At 46.1% G+C, this 26,859-nt stretch overlaps 1 protein-coding gene across 1 annotated transcript in view; it reads left to right on the plus strand.

Annotated features, from left to right (window-relative positions):
• Positions 1-9,044: 9,044 nt before the first annotated feature.
• LOC137620125 (zinc finger protein 180-like) overlaps positions 9,045-26,859 on the plus strand; it is an 82,727-nt gene continuing 64,912 nt past the window's right edge. Inside the window, exon 1 of the mRNA XM_068350390.1 lies at positions 9,045-9,602. The gene's annotated coding sequence lies outside the window, so the exon portion shown is untranslated. The remainder of the gene's footprint in view (positions 9,603-26,859) is intronic.

Here is a 26,859-nt window from a genome sequence, read left to right on the forward strand (position 1 = left end):
AGCATGAGTCTATCAATAACATCTTAAAGGGGGCAGGTATGCCTTTGGAAGGGTGGGCAACCAATCACTTGGCCTTTGATAGCGAGAGACTGTGGAGTGAGCCTGTGAGTGTGAACGTGCTCGGGCTGCGATGGGCCCGGGGCGTGGACAGATTGTGTGTGAAGGCAAGTAAGGGGATTAGTGAAATGGGGGAGGGATGGGTGCCTACGAAGCGTAGGGTACTTTCCCTGTTGGTCTCGATTTACGATCCAATAGGTTTGATCAGCCCATTATTTGTAAAGGGAAAACTTTTCCTCCAACAACTATGGGAGGATAATGTAGGTTGGGATGACGTGTTAGGAGGTGAAAAGGCTAAAGAGGCAAGTGAATTGTTGAATGATTTGAAAGCGGTGAGCGACATCACCTTTCAAAGATCGATAGGTAAAAAGGGTTTAGAACTACATGTGTTCACCGATGCCAGCAGTAAGGCATACGGAGCAGTGGCATATATCAGGGACGATTGCAATCGGGTAAGCCTAATAACTAGTAAGATGAGGATCACTCCGAAAGGGATGAGCAAACTGACAATCCCCAAGCTAGAGCTGCTGGCCTTGTTGTTAGGCAGAAGATTAGCAAGAACTCTCAAGGAACTGATCGAGCCATGAGAAATAGTAATGTGGACTGACAGCAAGGTAACGTTGGCATGGGTAGCATCTCCCGATGCCAGGTCTCATAAGAATGTGTTTGTTTCTAACAGAGTGGCGGAGATTGTTTTTATTCAGCAGGTTTGTAGCTTCAATCTGAACCATGTCCCTAGTCATCAGAACCCTGCCGATATCCTATCCAGAGGTGCAACTACTCGACAGCTGTTAGTTAACTCCCTGTGGAGGAACGGTCCAGAATTCCTCAGGAGCACGGGAAAGCCTGTTCCTAGCAAGGAGGAAGATCCGCTACATCAAACTCACGTAGTAGCGGCGGTACAAGAGTTAAGGGAGGAGATGTGTCCTACCCCCCCAGGCGAGATTTGGGAAATCCTGAAAAGGGAAGTAGGATTCCAATTCTTGTTGAGAGTAGTCAGACTAATTTTAAAGTTTGCAAAAATAGAACGGAATCCGTTTAGTATTGTTGTTCTGTTAGAGCAAAAACATTATTTGCCTTCAATTTATGCTTACTTGGAGGGCGGAGTCTGACCCCCTCGTGAAGTTGTTAATTTAGTAAGACAGTTGAATTTAGTAATGAAAGATAGACTCATTTGTACTAGAGGACGAGTGTCCAAGTTATAAGAAATTAATCAGTTAATTCTCTTGCCAGCCAAAGGGCGTTTAGTTAGGGTTTATATAAAATATTTACACCGTTTGCATTTACATTGTGGTGTGAATACACTAATGGGTATCTTTCGACAGAAATGTTGGGCAGCGGGTTTACGTTCTATTGCCAAGCGGGTGGTAAAAGAATGTATGGAGTGTTGGCGCGCCTTCCAGTCTTCGTCGAAACAGCCACCACCACCCCCCCTACCGAAGGAAAGAACAACCCTCGAGAGATCCTTTACAGCAGTTGGAGTGGACCACACAGCAGCCATACAAACTGAAACGCAGCCAGGGTACATCCTGATTGTAACGTGCTTGGCCAGTAGGGCCGTGTATCTCGACTTCTGCCCCTCCTTGGAAGCGGAAGAATTCGTCTTGGCCCTAAGGCGATTCTGCGCCATGCATGGCGCCCCCCAATACATCACCTCTGATAATCACCAGACGTTCAAAACCGCTAGCCACCTCCTGCTGGGACTCTACGAAGAAGATGAAGTTCAGCAGTTCCTGAGGAGAACGGGAATACAATGGAGGTTTCAGACGCCCAGAGCACCTTGGAAGGGTGGATTCTTCGAGCGGCTGATAAGGGTAACGAAGCGAACCCTCCAAATAGCGCTCGGCCAAAAGTATCTACCGAACGCCCACGTATTGACACTGGTGAAAGAAGCAGAAGCCGTAGTGAATAATCGCCCGCTTATGTACAGCGGCTATGGATGCGAGGATGAAGTCCTCACCCCTTCCCATTTGTTAAGAGGACACCCAGTCCTCCTAATGGCACCGCTCTTACCGGACGAGCACCTCAACACGATCTTCACCTCCCGGAGGCTACGTGATCGTTATTTGAAACTAACAGACTCTTTGAAGGCATTCAGATAGAGGTGGAGAAGGGAATATTTGAGTGCCCTGAGAGCCCGACACGACTGTCAGTCCGGGGAACCCTCCAAGCTGCACCCTGGAGACGTAGTGTTGGTGAAACAAGAACATCAAAGAAGAGCTACGTGGCCCCTTGGACGTGTTGTAGAAACGTATCCGGACGACGACGGCGTCGTACGTTCGGCCAAAGTTTTGTTTGAGTGTCGAGTCACAGCGAGCTGTTAGTCATCTGCTTCCCCTGGAAATTACCCCCTCTGTGGATGATGATGGAGACGGAGACGACGACGATGGAAAAGAGGGTCTGTACAGTTCGACAGACGGAATGCCAGGGATCGTGGAGACGTCTGGGGACAACCAGGAAATGGCTCCGGCTACGACATCCCAACAACTGGCCACAGAGACCTTCGACAGTGACACTAATGACGAAAACAATACGTTCAGTGCAAACAGTGAAGGTGAAAAGGAATCGAAGCAGACGAACGTTAAAAAACGTTCTGCACGCCCATTGAGAAGGGCGGCCGCGAAGCAAGGAGAAATGATGGACCGTCTGCTAAAGGGTGACAGTCTATGAAATGTAGCTGCAAAACAGGGAGGGTGAAGTGAGAACGTTTGTAAGTGGTATGAATCCACAGAGATTGGAAGTGCGTAGGTGTGGGGAACGGGGACGGGATAGTCTCTCGTACTTACGAAACGAGCGTTGTACAGAGCCAGGGCCCTCCCTCTTGTTCCCCTAAGGTGGTAGCCCACATGTGGCAGTGTGAAAAGTGATTTAATTAATGTAAGAGGGCAGGTTGCCTTCTGATGGAAATGCATGATTATATTCTGTGTATGAATAGGCTACATTTTTTCTCTGTTGTGTACATATATGCCGAAAGTGAATATTTTAGGCCCATTGCCTAATTGCTTTCCAGTTTTTCATAATTATATTCTGTATGTGAATGCATTTTTTCTTTCTGTTTGTATATATGTATATGATAACTGATTTCTAGGCCCATTGCCTAAATTGCCTTTACATTTACATGATTGCATTTAATATCTGGGTACAAATTTTTTTATTGTTTTTTGTATACCTATGAAATAATTGCCCCGGGGTAACATTGTTGTTTATGAACATTGTGTATGCTGTTAGAGTCGTTGCGGAGCGCTACGCAACGAGCCGAACAGAGTTAAGGAGTGGTTACCCCCCCCCCCCCAGTCCAGTCTTGCCTGATTTACTGACATTTTGACGCCCCTTATTTCGGGTGTGGAGGATGTCGGGAATTTTCGAACTGGCCATTCGAAAGTCCCGCCATTTGACTTCACGAACGTTACGTCAAATGAGGTAAAGGGTGGGGGATCTCGCGGGCGAAAGACTGAGGTTTAATACACGACTGTATTGGAACCTAAATCTTAACCACATGGTGGGGAAGGAGCGAGAGTTATGGAAATTGACTGTTTATAATATATCAATGATGAATTTAACGTAAAATTGAGGCAACATGACAAAAATGTCTTATGTATGTGTTTAGTGTCAATGACTTTCTAAGTCATTGGATATGGACAAATTCTGGCCCTCAGCCGAAGCCTTAAGCCTTCCCTTGTATTTAAAGAAAAGCCTTAACTGTTTTACGATCCTGTAGTAAATAAAAAGGCATTGTCAAACCCCTTACAAATAAATAAAATAAGAATTCCCTCCATTTTGCTAAGGAAACTTTAGTTAACGCGGGAAATCGAAGTTTTCTTCGAAGCTGCCGACCCTCATTCGGCCTCTTTGCTTCAACGTCCCCCATAAAGATAAGTTGTTTAAGTTAGTCTCCTCTCTCTACCTCGTGTACTAGGTTGGTTGTAGTGTAAATTTGTGTGAAAGACATGTAGTTTTTTATATCGCAGTTTAATTTAGAGATCCTTGTGATTGGGGATCTGAATCCTGAGTTAAATTAGAATAGGGATATTTGGTGTGTGATTCGTTGTACATTGAATTCGAATTATCACTATTTTCAGTTTTTAAATGAGTCCGGTGTGGACTTTGTGCTTGAAGAGCATGTGTTACATTACCAAGAGTCAGCCTTGTTTTTCATTAAGTGGGGTGAATGCTTAAGAATGTTGTTTGTCTTGTATCAGAGTTTATTTTTATAATAAAATTGTAAATTTTGTCGCCGTGTTTTAGTTAACTCGTGGAACGTTTTCGGAATCTCGCCTCTTCAAGGCCTTGCGATCCGCCCGGTACATCGGGCAGATTTAATAAACTGGTGAAAATCACAACAGCATGATGGAAATGAGAAATAAAGTGCAAGAAACAAGAGATGAGATGCAAGAATTAAGAAATGAAATGAAAGAATTAAAAAATGAAAAGAAAAGGAATGAAGATGACATAGATAGAAAGCATAAAACTGGTACATATGCTGAAAAGCTGAAATAAAAGAAAACATTGATTGTAAAATCAACTGATGAGGTCTCGGCACTTAATAATAAGAAAACAATTATGACCAATATAAAAGCCCAAGTTGAAAGCACTGGTGAAACAAAAGATGGCCACCTGATCATAAAATTTGCTGATAAACAGAACCTGGAGCAGGCAAAATCAGAATTGTAACAAGGTAATATAAACAAGATCACTGTTGCTGAAAAAGGAAAACTTAAACCGAAGATAAACTTACTAATGTACCAGAAGATGATGATGATAATATTCAAAGTCTGAAGCTTAAAAACCAGTGGCTAAAAAGACACACTAGAAAATGATGATATGACTATCATAATGCAAGAGAATTCAAGAATGGATAAACATAAACACTATATTATAAAATGTACACCTAAGATACGTAAAGCAATCTATGAAAATGGAGATAAACTTAGTACCACATATAGAATATATAATGTTTATGACCATTACATGCCTTACCAGTGTTACAAATGCCAGGAATTTGGGCATAGTGCAGCGAGTTACAAGAATAAACAGTCGTTCCCCAAGTGCGCAGGAGAACATAAAGCGGGTCATTGCAGTGTTGTTGAAGTTAAATGCATAAATTGTGTGAGAAAGAACTATGATGACACAAAACATAAATCCTATGATAGACTAAACTGCGAAGTTTATAAACAAGAAATAACAAGAGCCAGAAACAATACTAACCATGGCTTCGATTAAGAAAATATCATGTAATCTAATAAATATACAATCCATTGGCAATAAAACTCATATCATTAAGGAAGTCGTAAGTGATCAAGATGTGGATATTTGCTTATTAACTGAAACTTGGTTGAGTGGGAATGTGAGTGACAGATCAAAAATAAATGAAATGACACCTAAATCTTATAACTTTTATCATGAACCAAGAGAAGACAAAGGAGGTGGTGGCATTGGAATCTTAATTAAGAAATCATATAAAGTTACAGTAAGAAATCATCTTATAGTTAATTCGTTTGAATATATGAATATTAAAATTTTATCTAGAAATGTAAATCTACAAATAGTTATACCCTATAGACCACCAAGCAAAAGCAAAAGAATGTTTCTAGATGAATTTAATAACTTACTAGATACATTGAACGACAATAGAAATATAGTTATAAGTGGTGATTTTAACCTACATCTTGATAACAGAGTAGACCCATATGTCAATGAATTTAGAGAATTGATTGACAACCACGACCTTGAAAACATAGTGTCTGAACCAACAGCTCAGTCTAATCATATACTAGATCTAGTTATAGTAAATAAAAACAACAACATTATACTAAATATGGAGATTGAACCTGACTGCTCTATATCCCCAATACATAAGTTAATGTCTTTTGAAATAGATGTTAGGAAAAAATATTGCAATATAGAAGGAAATCACATACAGAATTAAGACTAACTTTGATCCAAAAGAGTTCATTGAACAAAGCCTAGAGGATATAAAAGGAATAACACCAGTCTGTAACTGTGAAGAGAAGCACACTCTAGTAGAGAGACAATCCTGTGTAAACTGCAATACTGATAGAAGTAAAACAATACTTGCAACTAGTTATAATGATAAGTGAACGGAAAAAGAAATAATCACAGTTAAAGAAAAATCGAATTGGTTTGATAATGAATTACATGAAGAAAAAAAAAGAAAAAAATGGAGGATAAATGGAAAAGAAATAAAAATAATGAAAACTGGCAACATTACAAATCATCTAGAAATTGTTACAATTACCTTTTCTTAGTTAAAAAAAAAGGCCTATTATAAAAAAGTGTGCAATGAAAATGACCAACGGAAAATACATAAGAACCTAAAGGAACTATTAGGTATAAAGACAGAAATAGTATTGCCTGACATAACTAATGATCCTAAATTCCTAGCAAATGATTTTATTGATTATTTTGAAGAAAAAATAAATCAAATCTGCTCCAGTTTTCGCAACAATGGCACAACAGAACGAAGGAATACATCAGCAACAGGTATAAGTAAGCTAAGGGTATTCAAAGAGTTAAGTCAGAGTGATTATATGAGAATAATAAAGAAAGTAAAAAAAAAAAAAAAAAAAACCTACTGCAGAAATGACCCATTTCCAATTGACGATGTAAAAGATGCAGAAAATTTCACCAGGCTACAAGAGACCTACCGAAACATGGTAAATATGAGTCTAACACAGGCAGTTTTCCCTGATTGTGAGAAAGTTGCATGTATCAAGCCTGTCTATAAAGGAGAAGGTGATATAGACAATTTAAGTTCATGTAGGCCAATATCAAATCTGTCATATTTTTCGGAAATTATTAAAACTGCTGTACACGAACAAACCTGGAAACATCTGAAACAATCTAATGCCATACCCGATGATCAATCTGCATACGGAGAAAATTACTCCACCGGAACAACAGAGTTAGCGATTAAAAATGACATAACAGAAATGATAACAAATGGCAAGTGTTGCATTCTTGTGATGCTTTATCTAAGTGCAGCATTTGATACTGTAGAACATACATATCTGATGGAAGACCTTAAAGCTGTGGGCATCGTAGAACGAGCATATGACTGGTTTGTGAGTTATCTTGAAAACCGCAAAGTTAAAGTAGTAATATCAAATGTTGAATCTGAGACAAGAAAACTAACCAAAGGGGTGCCTCAAGGTAGTGTACTAGGTCCTCTACTGTTTGAAATTTACACGATTGAACTGGCAAATATACTTGAAACTCGCAGAGTTAAGTTTAAAATATACGCTGATGATACACAATTCCATTTCCCAATAGAATCAGTTGATGAAGCTAAAAGAAAGATACATGAAATAGTGAATGACACTAAGGCTTGGATGTTAACAAAAAAGCTCAAGCTCAATGAAGATAAAAGTGAATGTATTATTTTTGGAAATGAAAAAGATATAAAAAGAATCGAATGCTTCCAAAGAATTGAAATAGGTCAATCGATCATTGACCTAAAGAAATCTGTCAGAAATCTTGGAGTAATCATGGATGATAGACTGACAATGAATGAACATATAAATAATATGGTAAGAAATTGTAACTATCATATTAGAAACATAGCATTTATTAGTAAATACTTAAATGAAAAATCTATGGCCATACTCATTAATCACCACATATTTTCAAGAATTGATTACTGCAACTCACTGTTCTATGGCTTACCAAATTATCAGCTGAAGAAAATTCAGAGAGTACAAAACAGAGCCGCTAGATTAATAAAAGGACTACACAATAGGGATATAATTACCCCTGCACTAATTAAATTACACTGGCTGCTGGTAAAGGCGAGAATCGAATACATGCTACTCTTACTAACGTTTAAGATACTGAACCAAAATATCTAAAAGAATGCCTGAAAAAACTAGAACTAGAAACAAATGTTACCATAAGACACATGTGTGACAAACATAGACTATCTGGACCAAGAACAAATAGTAAATTTGGTGAAAAGGGTTTTTAGCTACTGTGCGCCTAGACATGATAATAAACTGTCAACTGAAATGAAGGTCCTAAAGGGAGAAATTAAATTTAAGAAACTAAAGACATTACTTTTCACAAGATCATGTGATTTGGAAGATGCTACAATCAAAGAATTGTATAAGTTATAATGAAAATGTTTCGTTAAATGATTGATATGGACCCGCCCGAGTAGTTCACTCGACTTCAGCGGAGGGTTGGATTTAAACCCAAAACAAGTAAACAAAGATATGTAATGAGAGAGAGAGAGAGAGAGAGAGAGAGAGAGAGAGAGAGAGAGAGAGAGAGAGAGAGAGAGAGAGAGAGAGAGAGAGAGAGAGAGAGAATGTTGTTCGCTTTGGTAAAATTATATTCAAATCTTTCTCTTCCTAGAAAATACAAATTACAAAGAAAATTAATCTTAGTTTTCATTATAGAATCACCCATATTTAAATGAATGTTAATCGACTGACGTAAGTTATAACTCTTGTACAGAGCAAAAGATGTTAAATTTGAGTATGTCAAGGAGGTAGTGGAAGATCAAATAAGAGAACCATATGGGGAAAAAGCATCATAGACATATGCAATAAATATGATATTAAAATAGAAGAAGTAAGAAAGTATATAAAGCAAGAACTCAAAAAAAGAAATAAAAAGTGAAGTGGCCAAAAAAAAAAAAAAAAAAAAAAAAAAATAGAACAGAAAGCAGAGATGACCAAACTGAGGTTTGTGAATAGTAATGGTAGAAGAGATTACATAGGAGAACTTGACACTGATGAGGCTGTAGCCTAATAGTTATGAAAACAAGATTAGATACGCTAGAATTAAAAGAAAATTATAGAAATAGGAATGATAGAAGTTAGAAGTAAAAGTATGTAATCCGTGAATCTGTCTGTGTAGGAGGTAAACTAATAATAATGAATTTTCTGCAGATTGCAGCACTGCACCTACTACACTTCATCTAGCTGTGGAGAGAGCAACGAGGAAACCTGAAATAGAGAACGCTCGCAAATAGTAACCCGCTGGTTACGTTGTTCCTCAAAATAAGCCATTTCTTTAGAGGAGGAGCCAACACCATTGGGAAATTGTGTAATATATAAACTCAACTCAACCGAGGATATTTGTGAAACAAAAAGTCAACGGAGCGTTGTGAATCGGATTAAGGTAAAATAACTTGGATCCGTCTCTGGTTGCTGATATTTTTGGCGTCTGTTTACAGACCACGTTCTCCAATTTACTCCCTAACTATAAAGTCTTGCAGTTCTCCTCCTCTTCTTCTTATACAGTATTTTGGAGGTTCTTTAAATGCTGGGTAATGCGCCTTCTTCTAGTGGTGTGCCCACAATCACTGTTGTGGAGAGAGCAACGAGAAACCTGGAACGTGAAGCCTGAATCATTTACCTTTGGTTTTCTTCAAAAGTGTATTTTAAGTGAATATTCTAATGCCTGATTGATTGGTGAATCAAAATTAAAGCATTATCCAAATGACAGGCACCCTAGAGATGAGGATCTAGCCGAGCTTATCCAATCAAGAGATTTGTCTAAGGCCCATAGCTGCGTCTCCATAGGTATTTATAATTAAATTCATAGTAATTGGTCAAATTATATGTTACAAGTAGTATTTATTTAAGTAGTAAGTTCCTGCTGTTTTATTCTAGTTGACATTTTTCAAAATTATATCTAATGGGCCAGGGTACGTCACAAATAGGTTTAGACTAGGGTACGTGTTGGATACAGTCCGATAGGCCTTTCTGACTGTGTCATTAAATCAAAAGGGGAACTCTTTGGTAAATTTGTATTGTATTACAGGGTGTGATTTTCGCACAAAAAATATATCATTTTCTATAGTAAATAACGTGATTTAACCGAATGTGACCTTCATTTCAACCGGAATCAAACAGATAACCAATCCGACTAACTTTAATTTGACGAATTGGTTGGTGTTATTACGGATGAAATGAAGGTGAAAACCGGTTAAATCACGTTATTTACTATAGGAAATCATATCTTTTCTGTGCGAAAATCACACCCTGTAATACAATACAACTTTACCAAATTTTACATTCATGTTGTGTTAAAATATTTAAATATAAGAACTTGTTCAACGTTGTCACTTCTCTTACGAATGTACTGAAAACGATAACATTAGCAACGTTACTAATGATTCACAGTACTACCAACGATGACGAATGGTACACAGAGTTACCAACGACACGATATCATTACTAACGGTAGAAATGCTAAATATTTCCATACGTATTTTAAATAATTTTTCCATATAACTATTACACAATATATAAAAAGTACAAAAAGGGCACAGAACCTAACAAACCCATCTAACCTTGCCTAGAAGTACCCCGGTCACAAAACACACATAATGACTATTGAGGAATGACTCACATTTATGAAACAGTACTACCAACGATGACGAATGGTACACAGAGTTACCAACGACACGATGACATTACTAGAGGTAGAAATGCTAAATATTTCCATACGTATTTTAGATAATTTTTCCATATAACTATTACACAATATATAAAAAGTACAAAAAGGGCACAGAACCTAACAAACCTACCTAACCTTGCCTAGAAGTACCCCGGTCACAAAACACACATAATGACTATTGAGGAATGACTTACTTTTATGAAGAAAACGACGAAACTTGTGGCTTCCATGGGGGTAGACGACTTTTCCCCAAAAATGTAGTTGTTCCGTAACCGAAATACAGTACAAACCTCGCTATTTACAGAGGGTTTACCTTTTAGCGCAGCTGAAATGGCGAGCCATTAGAATTTACCCCAGCGCTAGTTAGCGGGGGGTAGGGGAGTGGTAGCTAGCTACCCCTTCCCCCCCCTCACACACAGATGAATGCTCACTTTCACTTTTGGCTCGGACTGTGACAGACCTCTCTGTCTTGGTCCTCTCTTGGCAGCCATTGTTTGTTTTGTCTTTACTTAATAGCTTACTTTTCATTTACTCAATATATATGTAAACATGTTTTCATGTTTGTATATACAGTATATTTGAGTATAGAAATCAGTAAGTTTCCTTTTCAGAGTTGCGTGTGTAGTGTACGATATCTACGTGGAGTCCTCAGCAATTAGGCCACCACGGCGTAATTTTTAAATATTAAACTTAGCAGGTGAATATATAATAGCTGACGTCTCGGACGGCTCGACAGAAACCCAAAATCTCGCGAGCGCTCGCCGTGAAGGTTGCGGGTGTGCCCACCAGCGCCGACTATCGGCCAGATACCGCATATACATGTAAACAGCTCCAGTTCTTCTCTGTCGGTCTCATCGACAAGTTGATTCCGCTCGCTGTTGACCTTGAGTTTTCGTCATTTTGGTGAAGTACTTCTTTTTGGTTGTTTTGAGCTTTCGCTGTGACGGGTGTTTTTCTCTTCAATTAAAACTCTTGAACCCTTTTTTGGATAGTGTTTATTGTTGATGACTTTGGATTTGTTTTGGATTTTCTTTGACTGTTCAATATGGCTGACCCTTCTCCTATCCCTGGACCTAAATTTCGCAAATGTAATGCTAGGGATTGTAATAAACGTCTTCCCAAGGCCTCTCTCGACCCACATACCGTGTGTTCTAATTGCCGGGGTAAAACCTGCCAATTAGGAGATCGGTGTGATGAGTGCGTGGTCTTGTCGGAATTCGACTGGCTTGAGTTTGATAAATAATCTCGTAAGCTGGAGAGAGATAGGGTGAGGAGAAGCTCCTCTAGGTCGTTGGAATTTTCCTCCTCCCATGCCCCTGAACCTAATCCTTCCCCTGTTGTAGTTGTTCCTGAACCCTCTACTAGCACTCATGAACCGTCCATGCGGGATATGTTGCTTGCCATTCAAGCTTTAGGCGAGAAAGTTGAGTCCTTAGCATCGGACCGTAACCAACTCATGTCAGATGTGAAATTATTAAAGTGTCAGAGTGCCAAATCAGAAAATCGTGATAAAGTGATAAGTGCGCAAAGTGTAATTAGTGTTGCGACCGAGGGTTCGTCTGTTCGTGCTTGTCGCTCCCCTAGTCCGAGACCTCTTTCAGGCTCCCCTGCACCAGGGAGAAGTAATGTCGTAGGACTTAATGGGACGAGAGGCTTTAACCAACGTACAGACGTTCCCTCTTTGGTATCGGGCGTTTCTCGTCAAGATCGCCCCTACCATAAAGCGAGCGAGGCTGTTTTCTCCTCGTCATCCGAAGGCTTTCCGCAAAAGGAACCTTGGCGCAAGGTTTCTAGACCCTTGAAGCGGAACTCAGTCCCTTCAGGACAGGTCCAGCGTCCTGGCTGTAGCCATTGGGACAGCTCTGACCCTTTGCAGTCGTCGGAAGACTGTTCTCCTATTAAACGTAGGCGTTACACGGGGTCCGAGGGTCTCGGTAAAGGCAATGTTTTGCCTACACAGATGTTACCATCGTCTCGGCCCGTTCCGACTCCCGTTGATCCTAAATGGATTGTCCTGCAGGATATGCAGACTAAGCTTGCCTCCCTTATAGGAGAGTATAAAGCTGAGCAGGTTCACGATGATCCTTCGCTCCGTTACGCTGATCGAGACTCTGGCCGTCAGCCGCCCAAACGAGCTTTTACTCGCCCTTTTGAAGTTACTGCTTTGAAACGTGATGTCGGTAGTTTGTCACGTCAGTCACGTGACTTGGATCCTCCCTCGCTGCAGTCTCGTGTTGACGTTCAGCCGCTGCCGCAGCCTCGTGTTGACGTTCAGGACGTTCGCCAACCAGCTCGACTTGACGTTGAGCATTAATCACCGCAGTCTAAGGTTGTTTTGACTGCTCAGTCTAGGCAGTCAAGGCAGTTCCTACGTGACGTCGAGCGTCCATCAACTCCTGTTGTTGTTGTTGATCAGTCACGAGGCTTTCAGTCCTTTCAGCAGCGGCGTGACGTCGCTTCCTCTACTTCTACTGCTGCTCCTTTGCTTGTTGACATTGCTTGTCAAGCATTGCCGCCGCGGCAGGTCTCTCCCTTTCATGAGACTCGACAATTGTCGGACGAAGTTCCTTCAGATGAGGAAGTTGCTGATCCTCCGCCTACTGATTTTCCTTCGGGCATTTTATCAGACGGAGAAGAGCCTAAAGCTGCTCAACCCTCTATGGACTTTAAGAAAATCATGATGATTTTTAAGGATCTTTTCCCAGACCATTTTGTTACTTCTGCTCCTCGTTCGCCTCCGTCAGAGTTTGCGCTAGGCCTAGCTGCTGCGAAGCCTTCTTTTACTAAGCTAGTGCTCTCTCGCTCTTCTAAGAGGGCTTTACGTTTGCTAGGCGACTGGTTGATCACCAGGAGGAGTTTGGGGAAGACGGCCTTTGCTTTCCCTCCTTTTAAACTAGCTTCTAGAGCGAGCGTCTGGTATGACACGGGAGAAGTTCTCGGCTTGGGAGTTCCTGCCTATGCCCAGGGAGACTTCTCAAGCCTCGTAGACTCTCCCCGTCGCCTGGCCATGAGACGCTCTAAAGTTTATTGGTCCTCCTCGGACCTTGACCATCTCCTTAAAGGGGTTTACAGGGCCTTCGAAGTTTTTAACTTCTTAGATTGGTCTCTAGGAGCATTAAGCAGGAAGATCTCGTCGGCCGACCAGGATGTTTCCGTGCTTATTATGTCCTGCATGGACAAAGCCATCCGTGACGGCTCCAATGAGCTCGCCGCTACCTTTACGGCTGGAGTCCTGAAGAAGAGGGAGACTCTTTGCTCGTTCCTTTCGGCAGGAGTAACTCCCTGTCAAAGGTCGGAGCTTCTCTTTGCCCCGTTGTCATCTGCTTTGTTTCCTCAACAGTTGATCAAGGATATTGCGGCTTCGCTGGTGCAGAAGGATACACACGACCGGATGGCTACTTCTGCTCGTAAGGGTGCTCCTTCATCGTCTTATGTCGTGAGACCCAAGATCGATACCCCAGCGACTAGGTTTATCCCGCCCTTTCGTGGCAGAGCCCCCAGCAGGGGAGGCGCTCGTGCCGACGGTAAAAGAGGCAAGAGGAGAGGTTCCAAGTCCTCCCGTGGCAGAGTCTGACTGCCTACGTCCTCAGACAGCGGTAGGGGCCAGACTGAACAGCTTCTGGCAGGCCTGGGAGAAGAGGGGTGCAGACCAAGAGTCTGTGTTGTTGCTCAAGGAGGGGTACAAAATACCTTTTGTACGCAGACCTCCTCTAGTAACAGTTCCTTTAGACCTCTCTCCCAGGTATCGAGAGGAGTCAAGGAGACAAGCTCTACATCAGCAGGTGTCTCTGTTGCTAGAGAAGGGAGCGGTGGTGAAAGTCTCGGACCTTCAGTCACCGGGATTTTACAACCGTCTCTTCCTAGTACCAAAGCATACAGGAGGTTGGAGGCCAGTGCTGGACGTCAGTGCGCTCAACGTTTTTGTTGTAAAAACAAAATTTACGATGGAGACCACGAAGTCCGTCCTAGCAGCGGTCAGAGAGGGAGACTGGATGGTCTCTCTCGACCTGCAGGATGCGTACTTCCACATTCCTATACACCCAGATTCTCAACCGTATCTGAGATTTGTTTACAGGAATGTGGTGTACCAGTTCCGAGCACTGTGCTTCGGCCTCAGCCCTGCTCCTCTCGTGTTTACGAGGCTCATGAGAAATGTGGCAAAATTCCTTCATTTATCGGGAATTCGAGCCTCCCTGTACCTGGACGACTGGCTTCTCAGAGCATCGTCCCGCCATCGCTGTCTGCAGGACCTTCAATGGACGTTGGGTCTGGCAAAGGAGTTGGGACTGTTGGTGAACTTAGAAAAGTCTCAACTGAATCCCTCCCAGACGATTCTCTATTTGGGGATGGAGATTCGCAGTCTAGTTTTTCGGGCTTTTTTGTCTGCCACCAGGATAGAGCAAGCCCTGCTCAAAGTCCGCCTCATGCTGAAAAAAGACCGTTGCTCAGTGAGAAGTTGGATGAGCCTCTTAGGGACTCTGTCATCCCTGGAGCAATTTGTCTCACTAGGGAGACTTCACCTTCGCCCTCTCCAGTTCCATCTAGACTCACACTGGAACAAGAGCAAGACTTTGGAAACTGTTTCAATCCCGATCTCCGAACCAGTAAAAATGTGCCTGAACTGGTGGGACAGCAACATAAGTCTACGAGAGGGTCTGTCCCTGGCGGTCAAGAACCCAAACCGCGTGTTGTTCTCAGACGCGTCGGATTTGGGTTGGGGAGCGACTCTGGACGGTCTGGAATGTTCGGGTCTTTGGACGTCGGATCAGAGGAGCATGCACATCAACTGCAAGGAGCTGTTAGCGGTTCACTTGGCCTTGACGAGTTTCGAGAGTCTTCTACGAAACAAAGTGGTAGAAGTCAATTCGGACAACACCACAGCCTTGGCGTACATCTCCAAGCAAGGAGGCACTCACTCCCACACACTGTTCGTCATCGCAAGGGACCTCCTCATCTGGTCAAGAGATCGAGGCATCTCCCTGTTGACAAGATTCATCCAGGGGGACTTGAACGTCTTGGCGGACTGTCTCAGTTGGAGAGGTCAGGTGATCCCCACAGAATGGACCCTCCACAAGGACGTGTGCAAGAGTCTTTGGGTGACTTGGGGCCAACCCACCATAGACCTCTTTGCCACCTCGTTGACCAAAAGGCTCCCGACCTATTGCTCTCCAGTCCCAGATCCAGAGGCGGCCCACATAGATGCTTTTCTACTGGACTGGTCTCACCTGGACGCGTACGCATTCCCACCGTTCAAGATCATCAACAAGGTACTGCAGAAGTTCGCCTCTCACGAAGGGACAAGGTTGACGTTGGTTGCTCCCCTCTGGCCCGCGAAAGAGTGGTTCACAGAGGTACTTCAATGGCTGGTAGACGTTCCAAGGAGTCTACCTTTAAGGATGGATCTCTTACGGCAGCCCCACGTAAGGAGTCTTCATCAAAGCCTCCCCGCGCTTCGTCTGTCTGCCTTCAGACTATCGAAAGACTCTCAAGAGCTCGAGGATTTTCGAAGGAGGCAGCCAGAGCGATTGCGAGAGCTAGGAGAGCATCTACCATCAAGGTCTACCAGTCGAAGTGGGAAGTCTTTAGGGACTGGTGCAAGTCATCATCCATTTCCTCTTCCAGTACCTCTGTAGCCCAAATTGCAGACTTTCTCCTGCATCTGAGAAATGTTCGCTCCCTCTCTGCTCCCACTATTAAGGGCTACAGGAGCATGTTGGCTTCTGTGTTCAGACATAGAGGCTTAGATCTGTCCAATAATAAAGATCTCCAAGATCTCCTTAAGTCCTTCGAGACCTCTAAGGAGCGTCGTATGGCAACTCCTGGATGGAACTTAGACGTGGTCCTAAGGTTCCTAATGTCCGACAGGTTTGAGCCATTACATTCAGCCTCCCTGAAGGATCTCACCCTCAAGACGCTTTTCTTAGTGTGCTTGGCTTCGGCTAAAAGGGTCAGTGAGATCCATGCCTTTAGTAAAAACATCGGCTTTTCTACAGATAAAACCACATGTTCGCTTCAGCTTGGTTTCTTGGCCAAAAATGAACTGCCTTCTCGTCCTTGGCCTAAATCTTTTGATATACCTTGCCTATCAGAGATCGTAGGCAACGAGCTTGAAAGAGTACTGTGCCCAGTAAAAGCTCTTAAGTTTTATTTAGCTCGTACCAGATCTTTACGAGGTGGATCTGAGGCCTTATGGTGCTCAGTTAAGAAGCCCTCATTGCCTATGTGTAAAAATGCTTTATCGTATTTTATTAGATTTTTAATCCGAGAGGCTCATTCTCACTTAAGTGAAAAAGATCGTTGTTTACTTAAGGTCAAGACGCACGAAGTAAGAGCGATAGCAACTTCTGTGGCCTTTAAACAAAACAGATCTCTGCGAAGTATTATGGACGCGACCTTTTGGAGGAGCAAGTTGGTATTCGCTTCATTCTACTTAAAAGACGTCCAGACTCTTTATGAGGACTGCTACACACTGGGTCCATTCGTTGCGGCGAGTGCAGTAGTGGGTGAGGGTTCTACCACTACATTCCCTTAATCCCAATATCCTTTTAATCTTCTCTTGAAATGTATTTAATATTGTTTTGGGTTGTACGGAAGGCTGAGAAGCCTTTCGCATCCTTTTTGATTTGGCGGGTGGTCAAATGTCGTTTCTTGAGAGCGCCCAGATTAAGGGTTTTGATGAGGTCCTGTTGTATGGGGGGTCGCCCTGGATATAACAGCTCCTGGGAGTCTTTCAGCATCCTGAGAGGATGGCTGGGCTTCGTGAGGAAAGCGGACTAACAAGGCAGAGTAATCGTCAGAGTCAGCTTCCTTACCAGGTACCTATATTTATTTGGGTTTTGTTATGATATAACTGTCAAAAACTCAAAGCATATACGCCTTTATTGTATTAATACTGGTCTCTACCCACCACCATGGGTGGGAATCAGCTATTATATATTCACCGGCTAAGTTTAATATTTAAAAATGATATTTTGATTATAAAATAAATTTTTGAATATACTTACCCGGTGAATATATAAATTAAAGGCCCTCCCTTCCTCCCCGATAGAGACCCAGCGGAATGAGAAGAACTGGAGCTGTTTACATGTATATGCGGTATCTGGCCGATAGTCGGCGCTGGTGGGCACACCCGCAACCTTCACGGCGATCGCTCGCGAGTTTTGGGGTTTCTGTCGAGCCGTCCGAGACGTCAGCTATTATATATTCACCGGGTAAGTATATTCAAAAATTTATTTTATAATCAAAATATCATTTTATGGGTGGCGATCGAGTTTGACTTATGTCTTTCTCTCTCTCTTGAGGTCGTTCACCCTTTTACTACGTGTTACTACGCCCTTGTAGCTTCCTTTCCATGTGGGGGGGTTGCTAAGCCGTACGTTTGTCTCAATTAGTTTATGAATCTAATTGTAGTTTTTTTTTTTTTTTCAGCTTGTAGAACGATTCCTTTCGGGGTTTTCGTTCTTTCTATATTCATTTTGTAATTACATAATTACATAGTTACATAATTATAATTGTTATAATTCTGTTTTGGTTGCAGCTCTCCTTCCGTGAGTGTAAGTGGTTGTGAGGGCACGTGCCTGTTGTGTAATTCTTGTTTCCTTTCCCTCGGGATTCCTCTTCGAAGCCTTCCCGGGGGAATGAATGTGGACTAATGTTATTTCGCGACAACTACAAGAGAAGAGCCTCGAACAACAACAGCCCTTAATGTTCATCTTCTGGGATTTGAAAAAGGCCTTCGACAAAGTACCTCGACCTGCCATGTGGGCTGTCCTCAAAAGATATGGCTGCCCACCCGATTTTGTCAAGCTGGTGCGTGCCCTCCATGACGGAATGGTTGGGAGAGTCTGCCACCAGAACTCTAATTCAGACCCATTCCCCATCAACGGCGGCCTGAAGCAGGGCTGTGTTCTGGCCCCGACGTTTTCTCGCTATACACCGCAGCAATGCTCAACGAGATTCCCCCAGACACACCCTCAGTTGACCTACGTTTCCGCATGGATGGAGGCGCTTTCAACCTCGCTAGACTCCGCGCCAGAACCAAGACCACCTTGTGTGCAGTGCGAGAACTTCAGTATGCTGACGACAATGCCACCCCAGGTCAGACGGCAGAGGACCTGCAGTCGTTAGCTGATGCATACAACTCTGCCTACGAACGTTTTGGGATGCAAGTCAACTCAGACAAAACCAAGACCCTCGTCCAACATCCACCAGGTTTGATGCTCCCCAACTTCAATACCACAGTGAATGACCAACCGTTAGAACAGGTGGACCAGTTCTCCTACCTAGGGAGCATCCTAACATCAGATCCCACAAGCAAAAAGGACGTGGAGAACAGGATCAGGGCAGCCCACTCCGCCTTTGGCCGACTCAACTGCCGCGTATTTAACAACCACGCACTGACAATGACCACGAAAATAATGGTGTTCAGGGCAGTAGTCCTTTCCACGCTCCTGTATGCATGTGAAACATGGACGCTATATAGAAACGATATTAAAATCCTAGAACGCTTCCAACAAATGAAACTGAGGCAGATCTTGAAAATCCCCAGGGAGAGCCACACCACCAACATTGAAGTCTTAGAACGTGCCTCGCTGACCAGCGTGGAGGCCACCATCATCCACCACCGCCTCCGCTGGATAGGACACGTGCATAGGATGGATCCATCTAGGCTCCCAAAGAAAATATTCTACGGAGAACTGACCCAGGGCACCAGACCACGAGGAGCCCCGAAAATGCGCTATAAAGATCAACTAAAGCGCACCCTGGCTCTAACTGACATCGATCCTTCCTCATGGGAAGAAACAGCCAGGGACAGGAAAACCTGGAGGAGTACAGTACACCATGGCACCGTGGACTTCGAGGAGAGGAGGAGACAAAATGAGGAGGCTAGGAGGAGAAGAAGGAGAGAGCGATTAGAACAGCCCCGCCCACCACCTACCCTCCCTTGTGAACACTGTCCGCGACTCTTCCACCACAGACTAGGACTTAACAGCCACATCAGGCATAAGCAACCACCCCACAGATAGGAGGCTGATGGCTAACGACAGAACCCAATACTCGGACACGAGTGGGCGCCGACGACGAATGTTATTTGTTTTATTTTTTTTACAGTTACCGATCTAGTTCATTTCTGTAATATGGCAACGGTGTGAGCTGTCTTGTTGAGTCCTGGGGATTCGGCTGTTGCTGCCTCCCCCCTTGTATTTTCGTCAGGGGCGTGTCTCCTTCTACTGGAAGTACTCCCGTGACGACGGACAGCTCTCCAGTTCATTTTAGAACTCTCAAGAGGCTTGCCTCCTTGGGCGGGTAACTTTCCTTCCGAGGGAAGTTTTTCCTGTCCAGGCATGAGTTTTGCCCCTTTTGGGGGGTTCTTCTCTTGCCTTTTTTTTCGTGCGACTATGCTCTTGGTGCTGAGCGATCACACCTGCAGTTTCGCTCAAGGGGCTGGGCAACTGCAGGAGCTCCTCTTCGGAGGATTGCTCCTTTTAGGTCACTGGCTGACCAGTCTCTTCTACGAAGTGTTTCTCTTTCGTTCGCGAGAGAGTACACTCATAGAGACTCCTCTTCGGAGGATTCTTCTGTTGCTGTTGTTGTTGCTGTTGGCCTCCCTCGCCGTAAGGCCCACCGTCCGCCTCGTCGTAAGGGCCTCTCATCTCCCTTTAAGGGTGCTTGAGGCGCCTTTTTGAATCTCCGTTTGCAGCCTGCAGCCTACAACTCCTTTTTCTTGATCTTCCGCCTTGGTGCAGATGGACAGCAGTCTGATCTCGTCTTTCGACGGGCAACGGTCTTCCCGACGGACAACAGTCTTCCCGACGGACAGCGGTCTTCCGACGGACAGCGGTCTTCCGACGGACAACGATCCCTTCGGGGCAAGGGGTTACCTCCCACGGGGGTTCTTCCCTTGCGTGTCAGGGTTCCCCTGCGCGCCCTTCTGCTGTGTTCTCTCCTGCTCCTGCTCAGTGTTAGTGCACAGGCGCTCTCCTGCTCATCAGCGCTCTCCTGTTCGTCAGCGCTTTCATGATGATCATCCCTACTGTTCCTGTTGGTTCCTGTTACGCGCCCTGTGCGCCCTCGCGATCTAGAACTTCGGTTCAGGTCGGGGTCAAGGACTCTTCTTCTATGCGCAGGCTTCCACGCGTAGCCTTCTGCTCGTCAGCGATCATCAGCTCGCCAGCGATCACCTGTCTCTCGGCGATCTCCGGATCGCCCGCGTGTGTTACAACCGGCACGCCAACGTTCTCCAACACTTCTGAAGGAACATGGTTCGCCAGCTACTAGCTCACCTGCGCATGCTGCTCATCATCGCGCGATCACCTACCTGCGGATGCTGATTGCCATCGCGCAACCGCACACCTGCGGATGCTGATCGCCATCGCGCGACCGCCCACCTGCGGATGCTGATCGCCATCGCGCGACCCTGCGCATGCTGCTCACCATCGCGCGATCACCTACCTGCAGATGCTGATCGCCATCTCGCGACCGCACACCTGCGGATGCTGATCGCCATCGCGCGACCGTGCAGATGCTTATCGCCATCGCGCGACCCTGCGCATGCTGATCACCATCGCGCGACCCTGCGCATGCTGATCACCATCGCGCGACCCTGCGCATGCTGATCACCATCGCGCGACCCTGCGCATGCTGATCACCATCGCGCGATCGCCTACCCTGCGGATGCTGCTCGCCATCGCGCGACCCTCAACTGCGGATGCTGCTCGCCATCGCGCGATCGCCCACCTGCGGATGCTGCTCGCCATCGCGCGATCGCCCACCTGCGGATGCTGCTCGCCATCGCGCGACCGCCCACCTGCGCATGCTGATCGCCATCGCGAGACCCTGGCATGCTGATCACCATCGCGCGACCCTGCGCATGCTGATCACCATCGCGCGACCCTGCGCATGCTGATCACCATCGCGCGATCGCCCACCTGCGCATGCTGGTCGTAATCGCTCACCTTCGCGTCCTGCTCGCCAACGCACGATCGCTCACCTGCGCATGCTGCTCGACCATCGCGTCGGCATGACACAACGCGCCATCGCCAACCTGCGCGTTAGCGCTCACCAGCTCACCACCGATCGCCTGTTGATCCATATCGCCAGCGGTCTTCCTCGCCCACGCGGCAGCGCGTTTCCTCGCCATCGCGCTAACGCTTGCGTTCGCCGCCTCGGACTCGCGCTCATTCACCTGCCCACCCTCACGACCGCTCGCCCGCGCGATCATTCGCCTGTGCGCCCACGTGCCTGCACGTCTACGCTCATGCGCGTCCGCGCCCATGCTCTCCAATGTTCGCCCGCGCGCGAACCAACGGTGTTCTGTCGCGCGGACGGATGGTGTTCCGTCGCGCGGACGGATGGTGTTCCGTCGCGTGGACGGATGGTGTTCTGTTGCGCGAACCGACGGTGTTCCGTCGCTCGAACCTACAGTGTTTCTTTGCACAAACGTCGGCTTATTTCTTGTAGTATCCATTGCTCGTCTATGTGTTATCGCTCGCCGACCACCAGCTCTCGCCCTTCCTACCACGCTCGCCCTTCCTACCACGCTCGCCCTCCTTCTGCGCTCCTTCGCTCACCTTCGTTTGCGTTCCTGCGTTACCGCGCATGGGCACTTCCACGTTTGCCCACGCGCAAATCTTTGAATTACCGTCGCGCGAGCTCCAGGGTGATTGCGTCCACGATTCCCAATGGGGTTTTCGCAGCATGGCCAGCCTGGCGAGTTCTTCTGGAGCGTATTTCCAGAACACGGCCTCACCCCGTAAACGCAGAGCATGGCACTTGCAAGAATAGGAGAAACTTAAGGGAGATCTGAGCAACACTCCTCTTTCCTGAACCTGGGTTAGCCCTTCCCCGTCATTCCCTGGAAGGATTTTTGGCGGGGGGGCTTTCCGTTCGCGATTTCTCCATCGGACAAGGGGTGACTGCTTACCCCTTCCTCTGGGAGCTTACCAGGTCCTTTCCCTCCTCGGTTACGGCCCGAGGTTTGGTTCAAGGAAGCTACAGGAAGATCATGGGTACTTTCCTCCTCTCAAGCTCAGGCACCTTGGCCTTTCGTCGTTAAGTATCTAACTTGCGGACAAGCTCAATGTTGTACCGTCTGGACGCGCTGACTGAGGGCTTCCTTCGGGTGTCTCATCTGTGGAGGTCGATGACCTCAGACACCCTTCCATCCTTGAGAAGAGTTTGTTTGTGCCCAAGGACAGAGACTTAGACAGCGGCTGTGCGGAGGAAATCGACTTCCGTTTTCACTCCTCCAAGGCGCTTTCTTCCAGACTCTGCAGGGCTCCAGCGCCCTTTTCTTTCAACCACGTCGGCCTAAGTTATCGGCTACGACAACTGGGGCAAGGTGTCCAATTGCAGTTTCCTCCTGTCAGGAACAGATGGCACGGGAGACTCCCCCGGGGGGACATAGTCCTAAAAGGATTCAAGAGCCCGGGTCTTACACAAGGTAAGGCAATCTATACAGACAGTCTAGGATTGCAGGTTTTTCGCTAAGAGGATGCTTAAGGTTACTCATCCGAATGACAGCTTCCCGATGCCCTTTCCTGCACAATCTCTGTGATCAGCCAAGGATATCGCGCCTGCCGTCTCTGTCAGCGAATTCAGTGTCTCTGAACCTCTATGCCATAGCGTCAGCAAGAGTTGCCCGGTTGGGCAGAATGATCCATACCTTAGGCGAAGGTCTTCCTTAGGATCATCGACGGCTTCACCCCCGGCCTCCTCAGTCGATTTTTTCTTGTAAGGAAGGATCTGAGAGGGGATGTCCGTAGTCGACCTCTCAGCCCTGATCAAGTTTGTCGAACAAACTTCGGCCAGCGTAGACCAGCAGAATCGATCAGACTGGTAACGAGGCGACAGGACTCCTTAAACCCTGGATCGGAAGGACGGGTACTTTCAATTTCCATTCCATCCATCTTCCAGGGTGCTCGTTGAATTCAGCCTAGACTGCAAGTATTCCTGCTTATGATGCAGTGTGGCTATCCCGCCGTGGCATAGCAGGTTTGTTTCCCCCAGAGAACTCTCCCTGCCTTCCTCTTAGCCGCTCAGGTGCAGGCTTCCGCCTCCTCTGCTGTTTGGAGGGCTGGTCAACTCCGGTAGGCTCGGGTTCGACCTTCTTCAGCGCCGGGACAAGCTTCTGGATGCTTACCATGAGTGTGGACTCATGGTATTTTGCTTGGAGCCTTCTCTTCCTCTGCCTCAACATCTGGAGTATCTGGCCATGATATTGAGTCAACCGCCTTACCACATTGGAAACCCCGCTTCTCGTCCGTCCAGCGAGGTTAAGCAACGTCGGTTCTGGTCGGTACTTGGATGGGTGACCACCTGGGGACGCCAGATTCTGTTACCACATCCTCCGAGCCTTCCTTTCAGTTGACTGTGGCAAGACTGAGGAGAGTCGCAGTTCCTGTTCTCAGTCAAGCAGAGCTTTCAGCCCTACCTTGGAACGTTTCCTAGTTCTCCTTTCCTCATTGACCCGTCTATAGTCCGAACGGTCACCTCAGGATAAGTTCCATGTGGGGCGGTCCAAGTTCCGGTGGCTTCAGGCAATGTTTAACCGGATTTCCTGGCCCCTATGGGACCAGCGGAACTATTAGACCTGCAATGGGTGTTGACCTATGGAGCCTCTTGATGGTAGTGGATATTCTCGTCCTTTCCCCACATTCTTGATGCTGTTCTCGGACTCGTCAAAGGAAAGGGGGGGGGGCATGTTCCGGTCCAGGCCTATGGTCAAGACCTGAAGGATACCTCTCCATCATTCAGGCAGGCTTAGGGGCCTTAGTCTGGCCCCTCTACAGATCCTACAGCTCCTGCCGAGTCGCCCCGTGCGCGTCGACTTCATGATTCTGGCGTATTCTAACCAGCAGGGGATGCATTTTCACACCTTCACATCTTGCAGTAGAGATACCGGGATGATTGAGATTCTCTCAATACCACCATCGGCTCTCTCAATACCACCATCGGCTCTCTCATTCCAGGCAGGGGAATGTTCTCTCCGACTATCCGAGCAGAGCCTCGTAGAGAGAGTGTACCTGGGGGTCTTTGACCTTGGGTAACCAGAAAGTACTGGTCTGGGGGACCTGATCGCGACAGCTTGGAACCTCAAGCTTCTGCTGTTCTTCCCCCCAGTCTCAGACCCCGAGACTCTGGCAAGATGCATTCCGGTGATGGTGGGACAACTTCGACGCCTGCGTCTTCCCTCCTTTTTGTCTGTGGACAATGTGTCTCAACAAGACCAGGTTGTCTGTCAACCTTTTAATGGGAGAGCTCCACTGGGACTATGCGCAGAACGGTTTCTGGACCCTCTGCTTCCCCTGACGGAACTCCCGGGAGAGCTTCTCCCACGGTGCAGACTACTCAAGCAACCACACTGCGACATCTCTCCCGAACCGGGGCGTCGCTTCGGCTTCATGCCTGGAGACACTCCGCCGCCTCCTCAAGAAGAGACAACCCGCTACAGTCGCGGTACGGAGGTCGCGTCATCTGCGATAGTCATCCCAGGGGTCTTCCAGGCAAAGTGAAGAGTCTAAGGTGGTTGGTGCCGTGGGAGATATACCTCTTCCCTTGAGGCCTCTTCTCCAGCAATAACGGTCTTATTGCCTTTCGGCGGGAGGAAACTCCTTTCCGCTCTCGGCAATAAAGCCTGTCGCTCAGCCTTTCCCTGACCTTCAGGCTTAAAGGAATAACTTTTTCCTGCCCGCTGGATCTATCCTCGCTCATGCGAAGCTACGATCGTCCCTGCCCTAGTCGGAGGAAAACCTCCAACTTGGAGCATGGCTCGGACTTTTAGTCCTTTAAGAGATCTTCTCAAGACCCTTTACGACAGGCCTCGGATTGTATTCCGCCTTGGGTCTCCTTCTCACTCTGGCCGCGGCCAGTGTGTAAGCAATCTTCTTGGTCTCTTACGACTCCCCCCTTTCTAAGGAAGAGGGGAAGGCAACATTCATCTCGACCTGTCTCCAGACCCTCCCCCGTCACGTCGCCCTACAGCACGATGTTGGATACATCGCAACGTCCCTCGCCTTCGAGTAATACTACTCTGTGACGCAGGTGCTACAAGCTGGAATCTGGAAGCGTCTAATGACCTTCGCAGCCCGCTTCCTGCAGGGCGTGACCCACAGGAGTCTCGATACGTTTTCTATCGCTCTGTGGTGGCTACACAACAGCCGGTCTAACCTCAGGCTCCTTTTTGGACAGGTAGCAGAAGGTTGAGGGCATTGTTATCAGGTTTTAGTCTGCATGAACGAAAGAAGTATGTCTGGCTCTTATTTCTTTCTTCATCATCCCCTCTACAGGGAAGCAGCATCCTGGTCTCTGCATAGTTGACCTCGAACCTCTGCAGGTAAACCATGCTTCCTTGTGTTCCGAGTATTGAGTCAATACTGTCGCGTCCCCCATACCCTGACGAGGTGGTATTGGGAACGTCCTAACCCAGAGTTCCTTCTGGAACTCCAGGTCAACTGCCTAGGACAGGTCACACTTCTTCCTTCACACACAAGCTTACGTAGGCCACATGGTTCCTTGCGGAGCAAGGAACTCGTGAGGTGCAGGGACTCCTTTTCTCGAGTGCGACTCACTCGGATTCTGAGTCCCCAGGTAAAGCCAAAGCCAGTATGGCTGGGGACTTTCCACCCTACCTAAGGGGTAAGTCACCCTCTGTAAATAGCGTGGTTTGTATTTCGGTTACGGAACAAATGACAAATTCGAAGATAATTTGTATTTTTCCTAACCATACAAACCTTAGCTATTTACACATATTTGCCCGCCAGCCCTGTCCCCCAAGACAAGTCCTACCTCTAAGTGAAAGTGAGCATTCATCTGTATGTGAGGGGGGGGAGGGGTAGCTAGCTACCACTCCCCTACTCCCCGCTAACTAGCGCGGGGGTAATACACCCTCGTTAAATTCTAATGGCTCGCCATTTCAGCTGCGCTAAAAGGTAAACCCTCTGTAAATAGCCAAGGTTTGTATGGTTAGGAAAAATACAAATTATCTTCGAATTTGTCATCTTTATAGGCAGTAGCGTAATTTTTTCTATAAGAAAAAGTAGTTGATTTCCTAGGTTACATTGCCCTGTAATACAGTACACTACAATGAAAGCAACTCTTTGAGGTTTCATTGTAGTGTATTACAGGGCAATGTAACCTAGGAAAACAACTACTTTTTCTTATAGAAAAAATTACGCTCTCTTCGAAAATGACACTCGTTCCCGTCGCAAATGAATAGTTTCAGAAATATATATACATCTATATCCTCCAATAATGGGGGACCCCCAGTGGGAACTCGGGGTTTTGGGTGGGGAAAACATACTGGGGAATCGATATATAAATGTAAAATAAGCCTTGTCTTCTCTATACATTACCTTCTTGTATGTATTATAACCTGAG

The sequence above is a fragment of the Palaemon carinicauda genome, chromosome 26 (genome assembly GCF_036898095.1).
Source record: "Palaemon carinicauda isolate YSFRI2023 chromosome 26, ASM3689809v2, whole genome shotgun sequence".
Classification (NCBI taxonomy): domain Eukaryota; kingdom Metazoa; phylum Arthropoda; class Malacostraca; order Decapoda; family Palaemonidae; genus Palaemon; species Palaemon carinicauda.